Source organism: Echinops telfairi, unplaced genomic scaffold (assembly GCF_000313985.2).
Source record: "Echinops telfairi isolate 266 unplaced genomic scaffold, ASM31398v2 ScPeMD7_18;HRSCAF=68, whole genome shotgun sequence".
NCBI lineage: Eukaryota > Metazoa > Chordata > Mammalia > Afrosoricida > Tenrecidae > Echinops > Echinops telfairi.
In genome coordinates this window covers 53,357,536-53,376,187 of record NW_022103915.1, presented here as the reverse complement: position 1 = coordinate 53,376,187, position 18,652 = coordinate 53,357,536, and the positions used below count along the sequence as shown (strand labels likewise).

General features: G+C 42.4%; 1 pseudogene; it reads right to left on the bottom strand.

Moving 5' to 3' along the window:
* LOC101647490 overlaps positions 1-3,466 on the bottom strand; it is an 80,866-nt pseudogene extending 77,400 nt beyond the window's left edge.
* Positions 3,467-18,652: the final 15,186 nt, after the last annotated feature.

The following is an 18,652-nucleotide window of genomic DNA, read 5'->3' as shown; positions in this document are numbered from 1 at the left end:
CCCTCAATTTCCTTTCACCTTCCTCCAGTCCCACTATCAAGCTCATCCTCCATTCAGCTCTCAGTAATTCCTCTTGGATTCATTGTACTTGATCAAAGCCCACCAGGCATTATACTCCATCCTCGCTATCAATTTTAGATCTTTTGTTGTTCCCTTATCCCTGCGTTTGTTGGCTCCCTGTTCCCCCTCCCCGCTCTCTCCTCTCCCGTGGCCTCCACCCCACCCTGGGAGCACTGGTCCCGTAATTTTCTCCTTGGGATTGTCTGTCCAGTCTATCTTACAGAGATAAGCATATCGTTGCCACTTTCTGCTGCTTTCACTAGCACTAGTTTTGTTGCGTTTGAGAGCCAGGATGTATTTTATGGCAATATTTATGAAAGAAAATTAGACAGATCAATAATGCTACAACCTCAAGAGATTCACAATACACAAGATTAGACGTTGACTATGAGTCAAAGTAGATACAGTAATATTCTTAGATAGAAAGTATCGTGCAGTCAAATGTGCTTAACACAATTGATGTATGTATGGATTGTGATAAGAGTTGTATGAGCCCCTAATAAAATGATAAAAAAAACAAAACCAAAACCAAAACAACAACAAACAGAAAGTATCGTACATTACATAATAAGCCAGTAACATAAGCATTTATTTTGATTATCAAGACTTAGGTATTATAGGTTATATATGTGCTGTACCATTTTATGCTTGGCAGCAAATCACTTTATATACAGAAATATGAGATATGTTGTGTGCAGAAAGTGGTTGTAATCGCCACATCCTATTCTTCAACTGGGATTTTGTCAACTCTGTTGTCACCATGGCACCATGGATGTTGCCCAAGAGGTCTACATGTGGTGCATGACTGTATTCTTCAAGGAAACGGCTTGTTCCTTTGATCGCTTCCTTCCCCTTTCTCCTCCCATTGGCTGGCGGCAGCTAGGAAAAGTGCAGCTCCTCTTTGACTAAGCCAATAAAGTCCATTCCCTCAGGATGTCAAAACGGAAACCTGGAAACGACCCAAGTCCCGATGAATTAATTGAACTCCTGTACCAGCTTTGGACGGCTGAACCTTAGAAGTTTGACATGTGAAAAATAACACTTGGTGTGGTTAAGCCACTTTCGAATTTTTATTACTGTTTTCGTCACATGCAGTTGAAATGGTTCTCTTGAATAAATGTATTTGAAATGCCAGCAAGGTCATCCATGGTAGATAAATTTCAGTGGAGCTTCCAGATTAAGACAGGTTAGGAAGAAAGACTTGTATGTACTTCCAAAAATCAACTGGTGGATACTCTCTGGGCCGCAGCAGGATATTATTTAGATACATGCTGGATACATGCTCTCCCGCTTAGGAGAGAAAAGATGCATACTGTGTCCACAACAATGGACTCAAGTGGACCAAGACTGGTCCAGATGACACAGCACTGGCCAGTGCTTTGTTCTGTTGGTCTCGGGATTGCTCGAGTCACAGCTACTGGAAGACCACTAACACCCACAAACACATGGCGCTAGTAGACGGTGACATTTAAACGAAGCCATTAGCTCATGCATAAATGTGAATACATGAAGAATATAAACAAATTCACTAAAACAACTAGGTGACTTTTTGTGTGTGTGTAGTTAATATACCCAATACTTGGCTTTAACGTGGCATCCTTTACAGCGATCCTTCAACTTAATTGTGTTCCTGTGGAACCTTCAGTGACTAAGAGGTAGTGGTTCAAACCAAACAAGGGGATGCTGCCTGCTTCAAAACCAGGAGAGTTGTGTGTCAGGGCTGTATCTTTTCACCATATTTACTCAGTCTGTATGCTGAGCAAATAACCCAAGAATCTAGATTATCTGAAGATGAATGTGGCATCTCAATTGGAGGAAGTCTCATTAATAATCTCCGATATGCAGATGGCACAACCTTGCTCGCTGAAGGGGGAGAGGACTTGCAGTACTTACTTACGAATACAAATCAGAGAATACAGCCATCAGTGTGACTTATATCTTGATGTAAACAAAACAAAAATTCCACAACTGGACCAATAAGCAATATCATGGCCAATGGAGAAATGAATGACATTGTTAAGGAATTCATTTTGCTTGGATTCATAACCAATGCCTATGGAAGCAGCAGTCAAATGACAGATGGCATTAGGCAAACCCAAAGCAAGAGATGGCTTGAAACAGTTTAAAAGCAAAGATGTGCCTGCCCTAATCCCTGGTCAGTTTGATTGCCTCATCTGCATGCAGAAGCTGGCTAATGAATAAGGAAAATGGAAAGGGTGTATTTAAATGACGGCATTCGTGAAGAATGTTGAACATATCACGGGCCACCAGAAGAACGACTATATTTGTGTTGGAAGAAGTGCAGCCAGCAGGCTCCTTAGAATCAAGGGTGTTGAGATCTTGCCTCACAGACTTTGGACATATTATCAGGAGGGCCCAATCTCTTGGAAGGACACCATGATCAAAGAGTAGAAGGTCAGTCTGATGAGATGAATGAACACTGGCTGCAGCGATGGGTTCAAACATAGCGACCGCTGTGAGATGGTGCAGGACTAGGCATTGTTTTCTTCCAGGGTACATAGGGTTGCTAAGAACTCAAACTCACTCGATGGCACTTAACAAGATCCTCAGACTAGAGGCCAGTACAGTCCGCTAGAACTTTCTGTGATGATAAAAATATTTTATAGCTGAATTATTCCTATGATAGCCCACAAGCCACACATGACTGTCACACACTCTTGATTGAGGAACTGAACGCACCATTTAATTATTTGTAATTAGTTTACATTTAAATAGAGACAGGTGGCATCTGGCTACTGATTTGGGCTGAGCAAAATCTGACTCAGATTGTTTATGTCAGACCCAAAGAATCTTGTTCATAATGTTCCTTTATTTTATCTACATTTTACACAAAGAAACTGAACACAGAAAATGATCAAGAGGTTAGTGAGACCAGTTATATGTAACTAAAGCTGCCTCTTAGCAATATAGAGCAAAAACTGGAGGAATGTTAAAACTCATCCCCAATTAAAATTGCCAATAGAAATAGACTGTAAAGAACATGCCCCATAGCATTTGCCTGAAACGTGTCGTGCCTTTGATGTGGAACGAACCGCGAAGGTAGTGTAGAGTCGTGTAACATTTTGTCCCGTGAAGACAGCAATGAGCTGGAGCTGACAATATAGCAACTAACAGCAAGGGAACATTTTAAGATCTGAACGCATGCAAGGGGCCATATGTGATCTCTGATAGAATCTGTTCTTCTTCCACATGGTTGACACTTACCTTGCACTTCTGTCTCCAGGGCACCACTGATTTCCAGCTTATTCCCTAGCTCCTGTTGAATAACAAGGCAGCGTTCCTGGATCTCAGGTGTCCGTGGAGATGACTGGGCTTTGCCTACAGGTGGCACCGTGTGAGCATGGCTGTTTAATGTGCCGCCCTTTTCATCCCAGTCCCCTTGCATTCTGTTTCAAAAGTGTAACTAGCTGAAGCAAACGCTCTTAACTCTTAACTCTCACGTGTCGCATCAGCAGCTTGCAGGCCAGGGCTGTTATTAGCAAGGTGGGCCCTGCTTATTTTCTAACTTTGCACTGCAATCAAGAGACTTGCAACAGCTGGTGAGGAGAAGCCAGGTGTTTGGGCTACTGGATGGATACCAGGGAGCCTGCCCCTTAAAAGCTACTTTCAAATTTAGAAAAGAAGGCTAGAATCCCAAAAAGTTCAAGATCTTCGCGCGTACACACACACACACACACACACACACACACACACACACACACACACACACACACACACACTGTTATTCTGGATACTGTAGTTGTCTAAGTAGGAGCATTTTTTTCACTTATGAATTATGCAGCAGCAGGATCTTTTTGACCCTGCTTTGGTTCCAGAGATTAACACTAGACACAAAATAAAGAAGTTAGTGTCTCTTTTTCAAAGGCGAACTACTGGAGGTCTGCATCGCCTTTTTCTTATGCGTCTCTTTCCCCCGCCAATTCAAATACTGCTTGGGCACTATAAAAACCAACCTCATGGCTATGGAGTCGATTTGAACGCATAGTGACTGTGTGGGGCAGGGAAGACCTGCCCCGGTGGGTTTCCGAGACTAACTCTAAAGGGGAGTAGAAAGTCTTGTCTGTCTCTCTTTGAGCAGCTGGTGGTTTTGAACTGCCGACTTTGCAGTTAGCAGCTTTTCACATTACCACCACACCAGTGGGAGTCTATTGAGTAGGCCACAATCACAAAAGGCAAGTTATCTTTGTGGCTATATTTAGGGTATTATCACCTGGGAAATTTCTGTTCCCTTTATGGGCTGAGAGTGTTTGGGTACCATTCAGACCCTACCTTCTGTGCTGAAAAGCTATGAGACCTTTGGCGATTTAAATTCCATGAGGCTTGGCTTATTCATCTATAAATTGTAAGGTATAATGACTTCTGCTTCATAGCATGAGTATGTGATTTAAATGTGCTAATGTAATTTAATGTGTTTAGTATTGTCACTACAACAGAGTAACACGTTTTATCATTGTACTGTTTCAAAGTTAGTGAATAAGTACATTGTCATTCTTTTCATTATAAAGCATTTAAGTGCCCACTTACACTTATTCTAAGCATATACAGTTGTTAACATAGACCCATAAAATATTAAAAGAAGCTTTGGAAATATCTGAACTACTTTGAATATGGGGAATATTCAGATAATATATGAACTTCACGGTGCTGTCATTTTAATGAGGAATGGTGAGTACAGGAAGTGTTGGGGGATGCTAACTGAGAAAAAAAAATTCTCAGAAAAATGTCAAGGGTTGAAGGAGAACTCGCTATTTTTGCTGGAAGATAAACCAAGTCAAAAGCATAGTTAAATACTATGAACACATGATAACTAATTCTCCCCTTGGGGTCATCAGTAAAATCCAGCATACCTTTATAATGTTATGCAAAAGTGTGCACTCATCCACCTAACTATGATTGGGGAAAACCTGTCCAGAAGAGATACAGATGTGGATTCTGGTCCAGGGAAGTAAGGGACCGATTATGGGGGTAGGACCTTCATAGGAGAGAGCTTTGGAATAGAATCAGTGTGGAGTGCTGAAGGAAGTTTGGATTGAGCTCCTTCTTGCCCCTGGCGACTCCATTCTTGTCAAACTGTGCCACGGGGGTTTCAAGGCTGTGAGCTTGTGGTTTCGTGGACTCCTACGCAACATTAAAGAATTTGTGTGTTGGTTGTGTGCCTTCATTATATCAAGGAATTTCCCTTCGATTCCTGTTTTGCTGAGTGTTTTCAATAGGAATGAGGGTTGGATTTGATCAATTGCATTTTCCACACAAATAGAGATGATTGTGTTCTTTTCCTTTTGTTTATGTGTTGGATTATGTTGATTGTTTTATAAATCTCACTGGGCTTGATGTGTTTTGTTTTAATATGGTGTTGGATTCTTTCGACTAGTATTTTGTGGGGAATTCTTGCCTCTATGCTAATGAGGGATATTGGTCTTTAAGCTTTCTTCCTCTGTGGCACCTTCACCTGGCTTTGTTATCAGTGTTTTGCCTGCTTCTTGGAATGAATCTGGGAGTATTCCGTCCTTTTCTGTCTTCTGAAATAGTTTGAGTAGAATTAGGATCAGCTCTTCTCTGAATGTTTGGTAGAATTCTCCAGTGAAGTCTTCTGGACCAGGGATTATTATTGTTGGGAGTTAAAAAAAATTTTTTTTAACAAGCGGTTCAATTTCTTCTTTTGTTATGGGCCTGTTTAAGTTGGTTTAGGTAGGGAGTGTGTTTCAAGAAATTTGTTAATTTCTTCTAGATTTTCAAATTTGTTGATTTACAACACAATATTCTCCTAATATCCTTTTCATTTTTTGCTTCTGTTTTGACATCATCCATTTCATTTATTATTTTTGTTATTGGCACCTTCTGGTTTTCTTTCATTAGATTTACCTATGGTTTGTTGATTTTTAAAATCCTTTTAAAGAGTCAACTTCTAGTCTTGTTGATTCTATTGTTTCATTAGTTTCAGTATCATTCATTTCTGCTCTCATCTTTAGTATTTTCTTTTGCTGGTGACTGGGTTTTGTTGTTGTTGTTTTTGCTGTTGCTCTTTTTCTGATTATTGGATGAGTTAGGTTATGATTTTAGTTCTGGTTCCTTGTTCTGTTTTGATTTATACACTTAATGCTATGCCCTGACTGCTGAACACTGCTTTTGCTATGTCGCAAAGATTTTGGTATGCTGTGTTTTCATTCTTATTTGACTATAGGAAAATTTTAGTTAATTTCTAATTCTTTTCTACTACTAAATAGAAAAAAATATTCTGTTTCTATGTATGTTTTGTTGTGTTGATTTTCATCTTTTTCTTTGTATTCTGCATTTCTAAAGTTTTATTCATTGTGAGCTGAAAAGGTATTTTACACTATTTCAACATTTTAAAATTCTGTAAGGCTTGTTTTGTGGCTTAACATATGGTCTCTTCTGGAGACTGGGCAGTTGGCTGCAGAAAATAATGCATGTTGTGCTGTGGTTGGGTAAAATGTTCTGTATCTGTCTGTGAGGTGAAATTGATTGGTTGGTCAGATATTCCGGGTACTTGTTGTTATTTTGTCCATCAAAAGTAGTGTGTTAAGGTTTTTACTGTTATTGTGGAGCTATCTATTTCTCTTGTTAGTTTAATGTCTGGTACACATATTTTGAGCCCCTTTCATTGGGTGCAAAGATATTCCTTTAAAATTAAAAAAAAAAATTTATAGTCATTATCTTTTGTTGGATCACCCCTTTAATCACTACACAATACCCTTCCTTAACTCATATTGGTTTTTACTTTAAAGTTTATTTTATCAGACATTAATATTGCCATTCCGGCTCTCTTTTGGTGGCAATTTGATTTTCCATCCGTTGACCTTTAGCTTATTTTATCTTTGTGCCTTGAAGTGTGTTTCTTGTAGGCAGCATATTGATGGGTCAGGTTTTCTTACCCATCCTGCCGCACTGCCTCTTTACTGACCCATTTAATCTATGCGCAATCCCAGTGTAGTTAGTGACAGGGATGAATCACTTCTTCTCCTTTGGTTGTATCTTTTTGAGTGTGTGTGTGTGTGTGTGTGTGTGTGTGTGTGTGTTGCTGATAACGCCTTTGTTTCATGCATTTTTCTGTGCTGACTTCTTTTTAGTTACGTATTTGCTTTTCATTTCTATTGTTGCTATTGATTTTGTATATATTAGTCTATGTTGTGGAATGAGGAAGTGAGAAAGTTTATTAACTGGTTTTGGTGGTTCCCTGACTCCAGGTGGGTGGGTCCGCAGCAAAGGTCTCTGTTGGTCTTGTGGAGCTGCTGAAGGCAGGTTGCGTAGCTGTGACCCCTGCCTGTCTGGTCCAGTGGCAAAGCATCAGGCAGTGGCACTTGCCGCATTAGTGGGGATCAGGAATGGCGGGTTAGCGGAGGGTGCTGCCATTTCTCCCAGCTGGAGGGGCGGCAAGTTGTGTGGTGTGTGTGTGTACTGCCGCCACTTCTTGCTCTGTGTGGCGATGAGCGACAGGCTTGCGTGTACACTTGCCTCCTCGATGCTCCATGCACGTGGAAGGACTGGGGAGGGATGAACAGTGGGTGGAGGCAGGAGGAAAAGCAGCAGGCAGGTACACCGTGGGGTTGTGGTACACGCACCTCTCACCATGGGGGACAGGTGGGAGAGGAGGTCGGCTGAGTCAGAGGGCAGGAAGGACAGGGTGAGCAGCTGATGCCAAGTCCGGAGCCCTCTTCCTCTGAGCAGCTGGCTACACGGGTGGGAGGGGCAGGGCAAAGGAGCTGCGGCTGCCACCCTGGGTGGCCCTTTACTGCTGAGTGGGCAGGAGGAAAAGCAATGGCTAGGAGGAGAGGGTGACCACCGGAGCTGGGGAGGGAGGCAAATGGGGGTGGGATCTCATACTTGGGTTCTCTGCAGTCAGGGGTGCGAGGATGGTGGGGTGTTGTGCTGCTGATCACCAAGAGGGCTGGGGCTGGGGGAGGGGGGTTCACAGGCTTCTCTGGTCCCCTGGTGAGGGTGCCTGGGCTCTTCCCATTGGCAGCAGCCAGCATTTGGGGTCTTATTGTACCGCAGCTAGTCTACACAGTTAGTCTCTGCCCTTTTTGCCAATTCCATGAATTTGCCTTCTGTGGTCCTGAGCCTGGAGAGCTGCTGTCTTTGTTTCAAGATGACGCCGGGGTCCTGGCTGGCTCCTCCATCTTTTCTGATTTCTTGTTTTCGGTCAGTTTCTTCTTCCAGTCAGTGTTTGATCTAGTTTTTAATCCTTTCATTTTCTGCTCAGGGTTCCAGGATTGTCTTCTGTACGTTTACTTCGTTTTGCCGCAGCCGAGTCGTGTGATGCGTCTGACTAAGCGGACGTTTTTTATCCGAAGTCCAAGGTTTTTCAGTTTTTGCGGGTTTTTAATTTTAAGGCCCTTGGGCTCGGAGCTCATCCGTATGCTGGAAGGGAGTGCAAACTCAGGGAGAAAAAAGAGAAAAGTTGACAACAGCCCACACGGTTGCCGAGACGGTTTGGCTCACTGGGGCCGATCTCGGAATGTCTTAGCGCTCCCATCCTCAGCGGTGAGTGGCAAGTTTTGCCCTTGTGGTTAGCTCACTCTGTGGCCTAAGGCAAGTCATGTAACCTCTTGGTGTCTGTATTTCCTCATCTGTGAGCCAAGGATAATAATACTTCCCTACCTCACAGGTGTGTTGGGAGCATTAATTAATGTTTGTCTAGGGCTTGGGGATCTGTGATGAAAGGCAAGCATCATTACTGTTGGTTTGCTGCAGGCAAGACTAGATTACAGCCCTCCAGATGGGTTGCATATGGGAAGTGGTTTTAGTAAAAAGATTTTCCCAAATGAAATGCGGGCTTTAAGGCTTGGGGCCACTTCAAAAGGAAGGGTGCCAGGGGAACTTCACCCGCTCCCTCCTCCCTTAGTCAGTGGGTTGTGCTCTCCTGGGGAGTTAGAAACCGGCTCCCTAGAGGTACATACTCATTTATTTAACAAACAGCATTTAGCTGGCATGTTTCCGTGGGCTCTCTACTGAATAGATTTTTAAGGACCCAGGGGAGCTAGGTAAGGTTATTGTTGCATTAACTCTTAATTCCTACTGAAGACTCTTGAGTGTACAGGGAGCATTTAATGTGTCTGTCCCTTGGTGCACAGGTTATTCAAAAACAATGTCTTTTAACAGCGCGAAGGTGGGGTAGTGGTTGAGATTGGCTGTGGGCTGCATGGTGGGCTGTTCAAAACCACCAGCAGCTCCGCAGCAGAAAGACAGCTTTCTACCCCCATCAACAGTTACAGTGTCAGAACCCCATAAGGAAGGGGTCACCGTGTGTCAGTGGCGACGGCCTGGCAGTGAGGTGTTTTGTTTTGTTTTTTAAGTGAACCAGGGGAAAGACAAGGACTTTCCATCATTTCTCTTTGTTTTGCTTCATCTCCTTGCACCTTGCCCCAACCACTTTTAAACAGCCTTTTGCTCTAACGAGAATTGGTATATTCCTTGAAAGCTTTTAAGGAGAATATCTTGAAAAAGGACTTCTGGGCAAACAGCGGAGTGTCTAGAAAAGTAAAAAGAAATCTCTCCTTAGAGTGCTAGACACATTCCGATTTTCCCAAAATTGGGAAAATCGTTCAATTAGAGGGAAAAGATAACATTTCTTTCTTCAAGAGTGGAAGTGTATTTTTCTCATCAAGGCAGAAGAAAGAAACATGGAATCCATAATGATAGAACCATCCCTAGTAATATGATAGGAAATTCAGCTAAATTCAGGCTGCTGAAAACCTGCTGAAAAAACAAATTCCAAGGCAGAAATGTAATGCTGACAGCACTGTTCCATCCCTTACCATCCCAGTAGTGCAGCAGTTCTCAACCTGTGGGCCACGACCCCTGTGGGGGTCAAATGACCCTTTCACAGGGGTTGCACAATTCATCAAAGTAGCAAAATGACAGTTATGAAGTAGTACCAAAAATAATTTTATGGTTGGGGGGTCACCACAACATGAACTGCATTGAAGGGTCGCGGCATTAGGGAGGTTGAGAACCACTGCAGAAGTGCATTAATTCACTCTCACTCATTGAGTAAATATGTGTTGCTGCATTTTAAGCGGGGAGCTGTTTTGGGTACTGGGACATGAATGCCCCATACTATTGATCTCTTCTGGGTGAAGTGGGACTACAATTCGGGATATCTACTTCCTGACAGCTTACAGTTTGGTGGGGAAGACAGAACCACACAAAGAGACAATCGCAAATTCAGAGAAATAAAATGAGCTGATGCAACAGAGAATTTGGTGATGCTTTCGTCTGGGTGACCAGTAAGGAATGGTGCCTCATGAGGGTCACTTTACCTGGCAAGGTCCCCAAGTTGGAGCTAGGCTGTAGACCTTGAAAGGTTGTAACGTTAAGTTAGAGAGTGGCTTTGTTGTTATAAAGTAGGTCTCTGTAAGTATGGGATGCAGACTGGGATTCCAGTGCCTGCCTCTGATGTGGAGTCCAATCGCTTCTCCCCTTGTTGGGATTCCTCCTTCAATACTGCGGAAAGGAAACATCTTATGTTTGGGACGATCTAATGAAGGTAGACCGTTAATGCTCTGGAAAGAACCAAGGATGCCTACTTGGTCCGATCTCTCCCAATACCTTGCTGGTAAGGTAAGTCTTACAGTCTCTTTATACCTTGGGTCCTTACCTGAAACAAGAAGGCGATGCTGAGAAGTCCTTTCCAACTCTACTTCTAAAAAGGCTGGGTAAGCAAATCCCATCATGTGGACTTTTTGTTTTCAGAAATCTGTGGAGATGATACACAAAAGCAACAAGAAATGTGCTGAGTGTGCTTATTAGTAGCAGGGCTTTGGACCAGTTCAGACCAGTTTGATTCTCTTATTTGATTATTTGCATTTCCACTCCAGATATACTAAATCAGAATCTATATTTTAATAAGATCTCCAGGTGATTCTTAGAGATTGGGGTTCCTATTCATCTAGTTGCTCAATTGCTCTTCTCAGTATTTTTTGTAGGGTGAGGTTTATTTTTTTTCTCTAGTGCCGGACCCTGAAGCTCTTCCAAGAATTTTCAGAAGGCTTTGAGGCTAATGTGTTGCACATGAGTTTATGAACAAGGTGGGCCACCTACAGCAAATCTTCTCCTCTTACACCTTCTTCTGCTTTGACTCTGGCTCCCTTGTGCCTGTCATCCATAGCTGAGTCATGGTTTTCTATGGCTGTCTTGAGATCTTTGCTGTCTTGGGTTGCTTCCCTACTATAGGCAAAATCTGTGGAGAAATGCTGTTTCTTGTCCAGAAATTCATCTGAACATGTGTCAATACAAAACCCAGACCAACCTTTAAAAAGAAGATTCCTTTATGGATATAAAAATTAAAAAATGGGATTTTAAGTATCTGTTTTCTGCTATTTAACAATAGTAAAAAAACAACAACCCACTATTTTCAGTGTAAAGGAACACAAAGAATATGTCATCTTGTGCCACCCATCAGACTCCACTTTCAACTGGGGACACAAACTATTCAGCCTTTCAATTAGAATGTGGTAAAAGGATTAGGTGGAATCATTTTTTGTATGATTTGGAGACATTGTCATAAGATCTGTTAAATACATATACAGGTCGTAGAGATTGAGGGAGGGGGAATACTATACTTGAAGGCTGTGGAGAAAACCTGGAAGAAACATGAGGGAATAAAAGAGTTGGGTTTAGAGAGGAGAAGCAGGCATAGTTTTGCTCAAAATTTCACTCTTTATTAGCAATAAATCTAAATACTTTTTTTGGAGGATGACTCATAAGATAGATGTTGCATGAAAGGGCACTGAAATCAACAGACACAAAATAAGACAGCCAAACATGGAAAAATGATCATAGGTAGAGCATTTGTTCCACTTGCCTTTTATCTTTTACACCTGTGTTTGAATTCATCCAAACTTGCATAAATCCTTTACACAGCTGTCGAAATTGCACCTGAAAAAAAAAAAAAAAAGGCTGGAGTCGTCTCAGATGAGCTAACATTTCATCATCCTGAATACTTAAACCCAAACAGGTTTCAACACTTTGCCAAACCAAAGGATAACGGGCTTCCCATCGGCCTTTGCTCCATTCAAATGTTCAACTTGTGTGCCGGAAGGTGCACTGTAGAGTGCATTGAATGGGCTCCAACTATTTCAGGGACAGGCGAGTTAAAAAAAAATTGTTTTAAGGATGTCAAGTCACCTTTAAAATCTTCACTAAAACACAGACTCTGATACAGGCAAGTAGACAATGAGCAACTGGTTGTTCAAATAAACCAGTTCATTCATACTCACTGGTCTAATGAATGCAATGTTTCCTTCCTTGCAAAAGAGTTTAGTATATTTTTGAAAATTGCTAATCAAGTTTCCTGATGTTTTTCACTAGATTGTTTCTGATGGCTGTTCTGAGCTCTACAATTTGGCCACTTTTTTTTTCCAAAACCATTTTCTTGAGAGTTAATACAGGTATATTATTCCATAGTTCAATCATATCAAACAGTATGGTACAATTGCTACCACAATCGTTTCGAAACATTATTTTCTTTCCTGAAATCCTTGACATCAACTCCTTTTAACTCGTGCCCCCCCCCCCCCCCACTGTACTTTCCAGAAACTCTTATTCTACTTACTGTCCCTATAGGTTCATTAAGCCTGGGTTTCATGTACTAAAAAAACAGAAAAACATGTAACAAAAATTCAAGAGGATGACCCACAATGGTAGCCATACACCTGAAATAATCCCCATTATGAACAAACAAAAACCCCAAATACAGAAAATGTTGAATATAAGATCAGGCCACTTTTAATGAGGAGTATATAATTAATTGTTTCCGCTTAAAAAGTACCAGTAGGCATAGTGCAAAATAATTCAGGCATCATAGAGTACAGTATAAAATTAAAAAATGAAAGTTCTCCTATAAGACCCTTCAGAATCGTTTTGAAGTTTACAACCTTTTCAACATGTTGATGTATAGTGTTCTTCCATATCTTTTGTAAAATGCATTGCTTTGTGTGTGTAAAATTAGAAATAAAAGCTACCATAACTTACACCTTGGCCTGTCACTAGCTTTTCTTTAAAATATCAAGATGGCTTCTCAATATTTATATATTTTTCCAGCTTAAGGAGAGATAAAGTTGGAATACTAAAGGTGCGGACTATATTCATTGATGCTATTTTAATCAAATTTAATTTTACACTCTCACACACTACCACAAATTGGGAGGCTTTCTTTCTTGGTAAACAGAGTAACACAAAGAGAAATCTCAAAATTGATCATAAAGGGAAAAAACTGCCTTAATGAACAGAAAAAGGAAAACAAAACAAAACAATATTTACGTGGTGGACCGTTGTGATCAAAGCCATAGAAATAAAAAAACAGCTCCCTGGATTTTTTTTTTTGTCCAACATACGAAGGGGCTTCAAAAAGCAAGTGGGCAAATTCCATTATCTTTCCATTCCATTTTCCCAGAGATTTTGAACCCCCATGGGTGGCTCTGACAGGGAACCCATGGGCCATGCTCCTGGCTGAGGGATCCGTGTGCATCCACAAAGGGCTGGATTCAGTTCTAGATCTTGAGACGTCCCATGGAGAGCGCTTCCACAGCCCGCTGGGCGTCGCTTGCTTTTCTTCCAAAGGCACCCCTCTCTAAAGGAAAAGATTAGTTTCCCAAGGTCGGGCAGAGGAAATCCCAGGGTGATCCCTTGCTGGAACTTTATGACTTGGTCTGAACATAACGATAGAAAAGGAGTATTGGCAAGGAGGACTTGGTGGCACCCTGGTTGGCAACCACTAAGGTAGCTACAAGTGGCGTGAGCCCAAAGTCGAGGAACAGTGAATATCATGGAGCCAAGAACACACATGGGTGAAAACCGAGTCTCTGCGGTGCCGAGGAATGAGGGCAGACACTGGAGGCACAGAGGGTCTGTTGGTTGTTCTAGTGCTTGGCCTTTGGGTCTGAGCCAAAAGAGCTGAAGAAGGATTCATGATGGATCAAAGTGGCTGCCATTCATTGTGTGTCCTTTCTTATCTTTCAGCTTTAAACGGACCCTCTGTGTTACTTCAAAGAGGAGCCCAAAAGTCAGCAGTTCGAACTTAGCAGCCACTCAGAGGGAGAAAGAGGCTGCAGTCTGCTGCTGTGAAGATTGACAGCCTAGGAACTCCCGTGGGGAAGTTCTGCTTTCTGAGCCGGAGTCAGCTCCCTGGCAATGAGTTTATACTCCTTTCAGGATATCGATGCTGGGATTTTACTTTGCCTGGGAGCCTCCCCAAGTAGCTCTGACATTTGAGGACGCTTAGAGGAAAATGGCAGACGTTCTCCATCCTGCTTCCTTCCTGTGGACTTCCTGTTTGCTTCTTGACCCTGAGAATACCACCCTGCCCCGGCTTTTTACCAACCTGCCAGTTACAGTTGATTTGTGGAGCACCCGTTAAATCCAATGAGCGTTTTTCACAGAATCAGCTTCCTCACACCCAACCTTGTGAAACACCTGCAGTAGAACATCTAGGGTATGGCAGACACGGCACACACCCTTTGCACAGTTGTGCGTGTGTGTGTGTCTATTCAGCATTACAGCTTCCATCTCTGACTGTGAGAGATCGTTCAGCAATTTAAAGTAATTGTCACAATGCCATTTTCCATAATACGCCTCAGCATAGCTGAGAAACATCCCCCTCTAATAAGTGTGGGGTCCCCGCCCCAGGCCTCTTTTAAATCACAGACCATGCTGGCCAGCTGGCCAGTGGCCTTTTCTCAGAGGCCAGAGTTGCTCAGCTCTGTATAGCTTCTAGTCCTGAATGGTTTGTAGTTGTCATAGTGCCGATCTTACAAGTGCGAGTGGGTTCCAACCCACAGAAGGAAACACCGCCCTGTCCGGCACCGTCTTCACAATTGTACCTGTGCTCGAGGCCACTGTTGACGTCACGGTGTCCAATCATCTTCCTGGGTGTCTTCTTCTTTTTTGGAACCCTCTACTTTACCAAACATGGTGTTGTTCTCTAAAGAGTGATCTCTCTTGACAGCGCCTCTAAAATACATAAGAAGAAGCCTTGCCACCTTTACCTCTAAGAGCACTCTGGCCATATAGCTTCCAAGAAAGACCATGTTGACCTTTTAGCAATCAAGGGTACTTTCAATATTCTTCTATAGCACCATTATTCAGATACATTGATTCTTCTTCAGTCTTCTTTACTCCGTGTCTTTCACACTTAGCTTTCACATGCATAGGAGACAATTTTAAATACCATGACTTCGGGCAGGTGCACCTTAGTTCTTGAAGTTTCATGTAGTATGAATCATTCCAGTCTCTCCTCGTTGTTTCCACAGCATTAGGGTAGGAGCGGCTTCTTTTACTTCTTGTCTTAGTGATAACTTAGTGTTCCACATTGAAATATTTTGTTCTTCAATATGTAGTCAGGGATTCTTCATATGACACTTTATTTGATCAAATAAGAAGGGGGAGTGTAACTGGGAGAGCACACTGTGTTACTTTGATAAGGACACTGAAAGTACCATGGACTGCGAGGAAAAACCGATCTGTATGGAAAGAAGTCCAAGCAGAGTGCTCGTAGGGACAAGGATGGCTGCACATCATCTTACATGCTTCAGACATGTTGTCAAGAGCGGCCAGTCCCTGGAGAAAGACGTCATGCTCAGTAAAGTAGAGGGACAGTTCAAAAGAGGAAGGTCCTCATGGAGATTGATTAGCACAGTTTATCCAACAACAGGCTCAAGCATAGGAGCAATTGTAAGGATGACACAGGACAGGGGAATATTTTTAAAAATCATTTTATTAGGGGCTCATCCAACTCTTATCACAAGCCATACATTCATCAATGGTGTAAAGCACATTTGTACATTCATTACCCTCATCATTCTCAAAATATTTGCTCTCCACTTAAGCCCCTGGCTTCAGGTCCTCATTTTCCCCACTCCCTCCCTGCTTTCCCCTCCCTCATGAACCCTTGATAATTTATAAATTATTATTTTGTCATATCTTGCCCTGTCCGATGTCTCCCTTCACCCACTTTTCTGTTGTCCATCCCCCAGGGAGGAGGTCACATGTAGATCCTGGTAATCGGTTCCCTCTTTCCACTCCAACCTCCCTCCACCCTCCCAGTATCGCCACTCTCACCACTTGTCCTGAAGGGATCATCCACCCTGGATTCCCTGTGTTTCCAGTGACAGGGACTATTTTGTTCTCTTGTGTACAGAGGTCTGACCCTACTTCTTCCAGAACAGATCTGCTTGTCCTTTTAGCAGTCCATGATACTTTCAATAATTTTCTCTGTTACCACGATTCAAACACATAGATTCTACTTTGGTCTTCCCTTGTCAATGTCCAGCTTTGACAGGCATAGGAGACCACTGAAAGTACCCTGACTTGGGTCAGGTGCACCGATGCAAGGAGTCATTTGATCTCTTGACTGCTGCTTCCATGAGCAATGATTGTAGATCCAAGCAAGATGAAATTCTTGACAAGTTCAATCGTTCCTCCACTTATCAAAATGTGAATTATTGGTCCAGTTTTGAGGATTTGGTTTTCTTTATATTGAGTTGTAATCCACACTGAAGTCTACAATCCTCGATCTTCATCAGTAAGTGCTTCAAGTACCCCTCATTTTCAGCAAGCGAAGTTGTGTATCTGCACATCGCAGGCTGTTAATAAGCCTTCCTCCAATCTTGATGCCTCATTCTTCTTCATATAATCCAATTATCTGATTATTTGCTCAGCATACACATTGAATGAGTATGGTGAGAAGATAAACCCTGAAGCACACCTTTCTTGATTTTAAACCATATAGTATGCCCTTGTTCTGCTCATACAATTGCCTCCTGATCCATGTACACGTTTTGCATGAGCACAATCAAATGTTCTGGAATTCCCATTCTTCTCAAAGCTATCCATAGTTTGTTATGATCCATATAGTCCAATACTTATACACATCGTACCATGTGTGTCAGAATAGAACTGCCCCACAGCACAGTTTTTCAATGGCTGTTTGGTTTTTGCTTTCAAATAATCATATCAACTATGTCTTCTGTGATATCTCTGAGTAGACTCCAATCTGTAACCTCCTCCAGACTTTCAGTGAGCAGTTGATAGCATTAACATTGGCACTGACCAGGAGAGTCCAGATAGCTTACAAAGAGGGGCCGATTGCAGAATCTAGTGTGGATTTTCTTGCCCATAACAAGGACAGCCATCTTGCCCCGTGCAGGTTAAAATGGATAGGGCCATTCATCTCAGCTAGAAGAAAGTATTAATGATTATTGGTGTGTCTTCTATTGTTTATATACAGCTACATTTCTGGATGAGCCAACTGAGTGGAGCTTCAATGAGCAATATTGCTTCTGCGTTTGCAAGATTGAATGAAGTAAATGAGCAGGCGACGTAAACAGCCACTTTGCATGAGCAGCAGACCGTAGAGCTTGTTGTCATCAAATAAAACCCACTGCACACTTAATCTGGCACACATTTAATACTCTTCACAGTGATTGTGCTGCATTGCAATTAGGTCCAGGTGGTAAGCGCTTCTGGATTGTAATTCCTATTGAAAAAAAGTCCAATAATTTCTTTCTCTTTTTGATCTTAGTTCTTTATCTAAAATAGATCTGTCAGCAGCTTCACTGATATCATATAGCAACAATTAAAATTCATTTATCAACTATTTATTGAATTTTGAAAAAATGTTCCAAGTATTATGCTAGGGTCTGTATGCTATCAATACAACAAGATTTGGCTCTAGAGCTGAGAAGTTATGTATGCCCCTTCATCTGAGTCACATACGCTACAGAGTAGCTCACACACGTTTGTGCCCTGTCATCCTGTATCCCGTCCTCTGGCCTCCTTGACTAGGAATATCGTTTCCTTGGCTATCCTGGTCTCCTTTGATTGACAATCTCTCTCTGTCCTCAGGCACACCTTCTTGTGGCCTCTGCTGGGTACTGAGGGGTTCTCTGTTAGCATGTCTCTGACTGGTGAAGGTTTTGTCACCGAAGGACCTCTGGGACGAGATGCTGTGTCTGTCTTACTCAGGGGCATGACAGACAAGATGTGTGGTAGAGTGTCCGGCACAGGAAGCTGAGCAACTGGCAGTCATAAAGGAAGGGGATGGAGAATTAGGAAGAAGAGCCCGTGCTCGGCAAGGAACAGAACAGAAGGCGAGACCTGGCTTCAACTATTCACTGCCATCAAGTCAGTTCTGACTCATAGGGATGTTACAAGACAGAATAGAAATTCTCTTTTGGGTTTCTGATATTGTAAATCTTTATAGGAGGTAAAAGTCTCAACTTTTTCCCTTGGAGCAATTGGTGGGTTCAAACCATTTACCTTATGGTTTGTAGCCCAACATGTAAGCCACTGCACTGCTGGGGCTCCTGGAGAGCAGACCGGAGAAGGGAAATGATACTTGAGTAGGATGGTCTACCACAAGAGGACGATCCCACATCCAGCAGCTCTAGGGGCGGAGCCTGGAGGAACAGACACTGATGCAGTGTTTTGCCTCTTCTCTTGAGTGAGGCAGGAGGCATATTAGGGAGAGAGACTGACAACGAACACTGCTGTTTCGTTCGGGTCTTTGGGGAATCCGTTGGGATAGTCTAAATAATGTTATACCAACCAACCG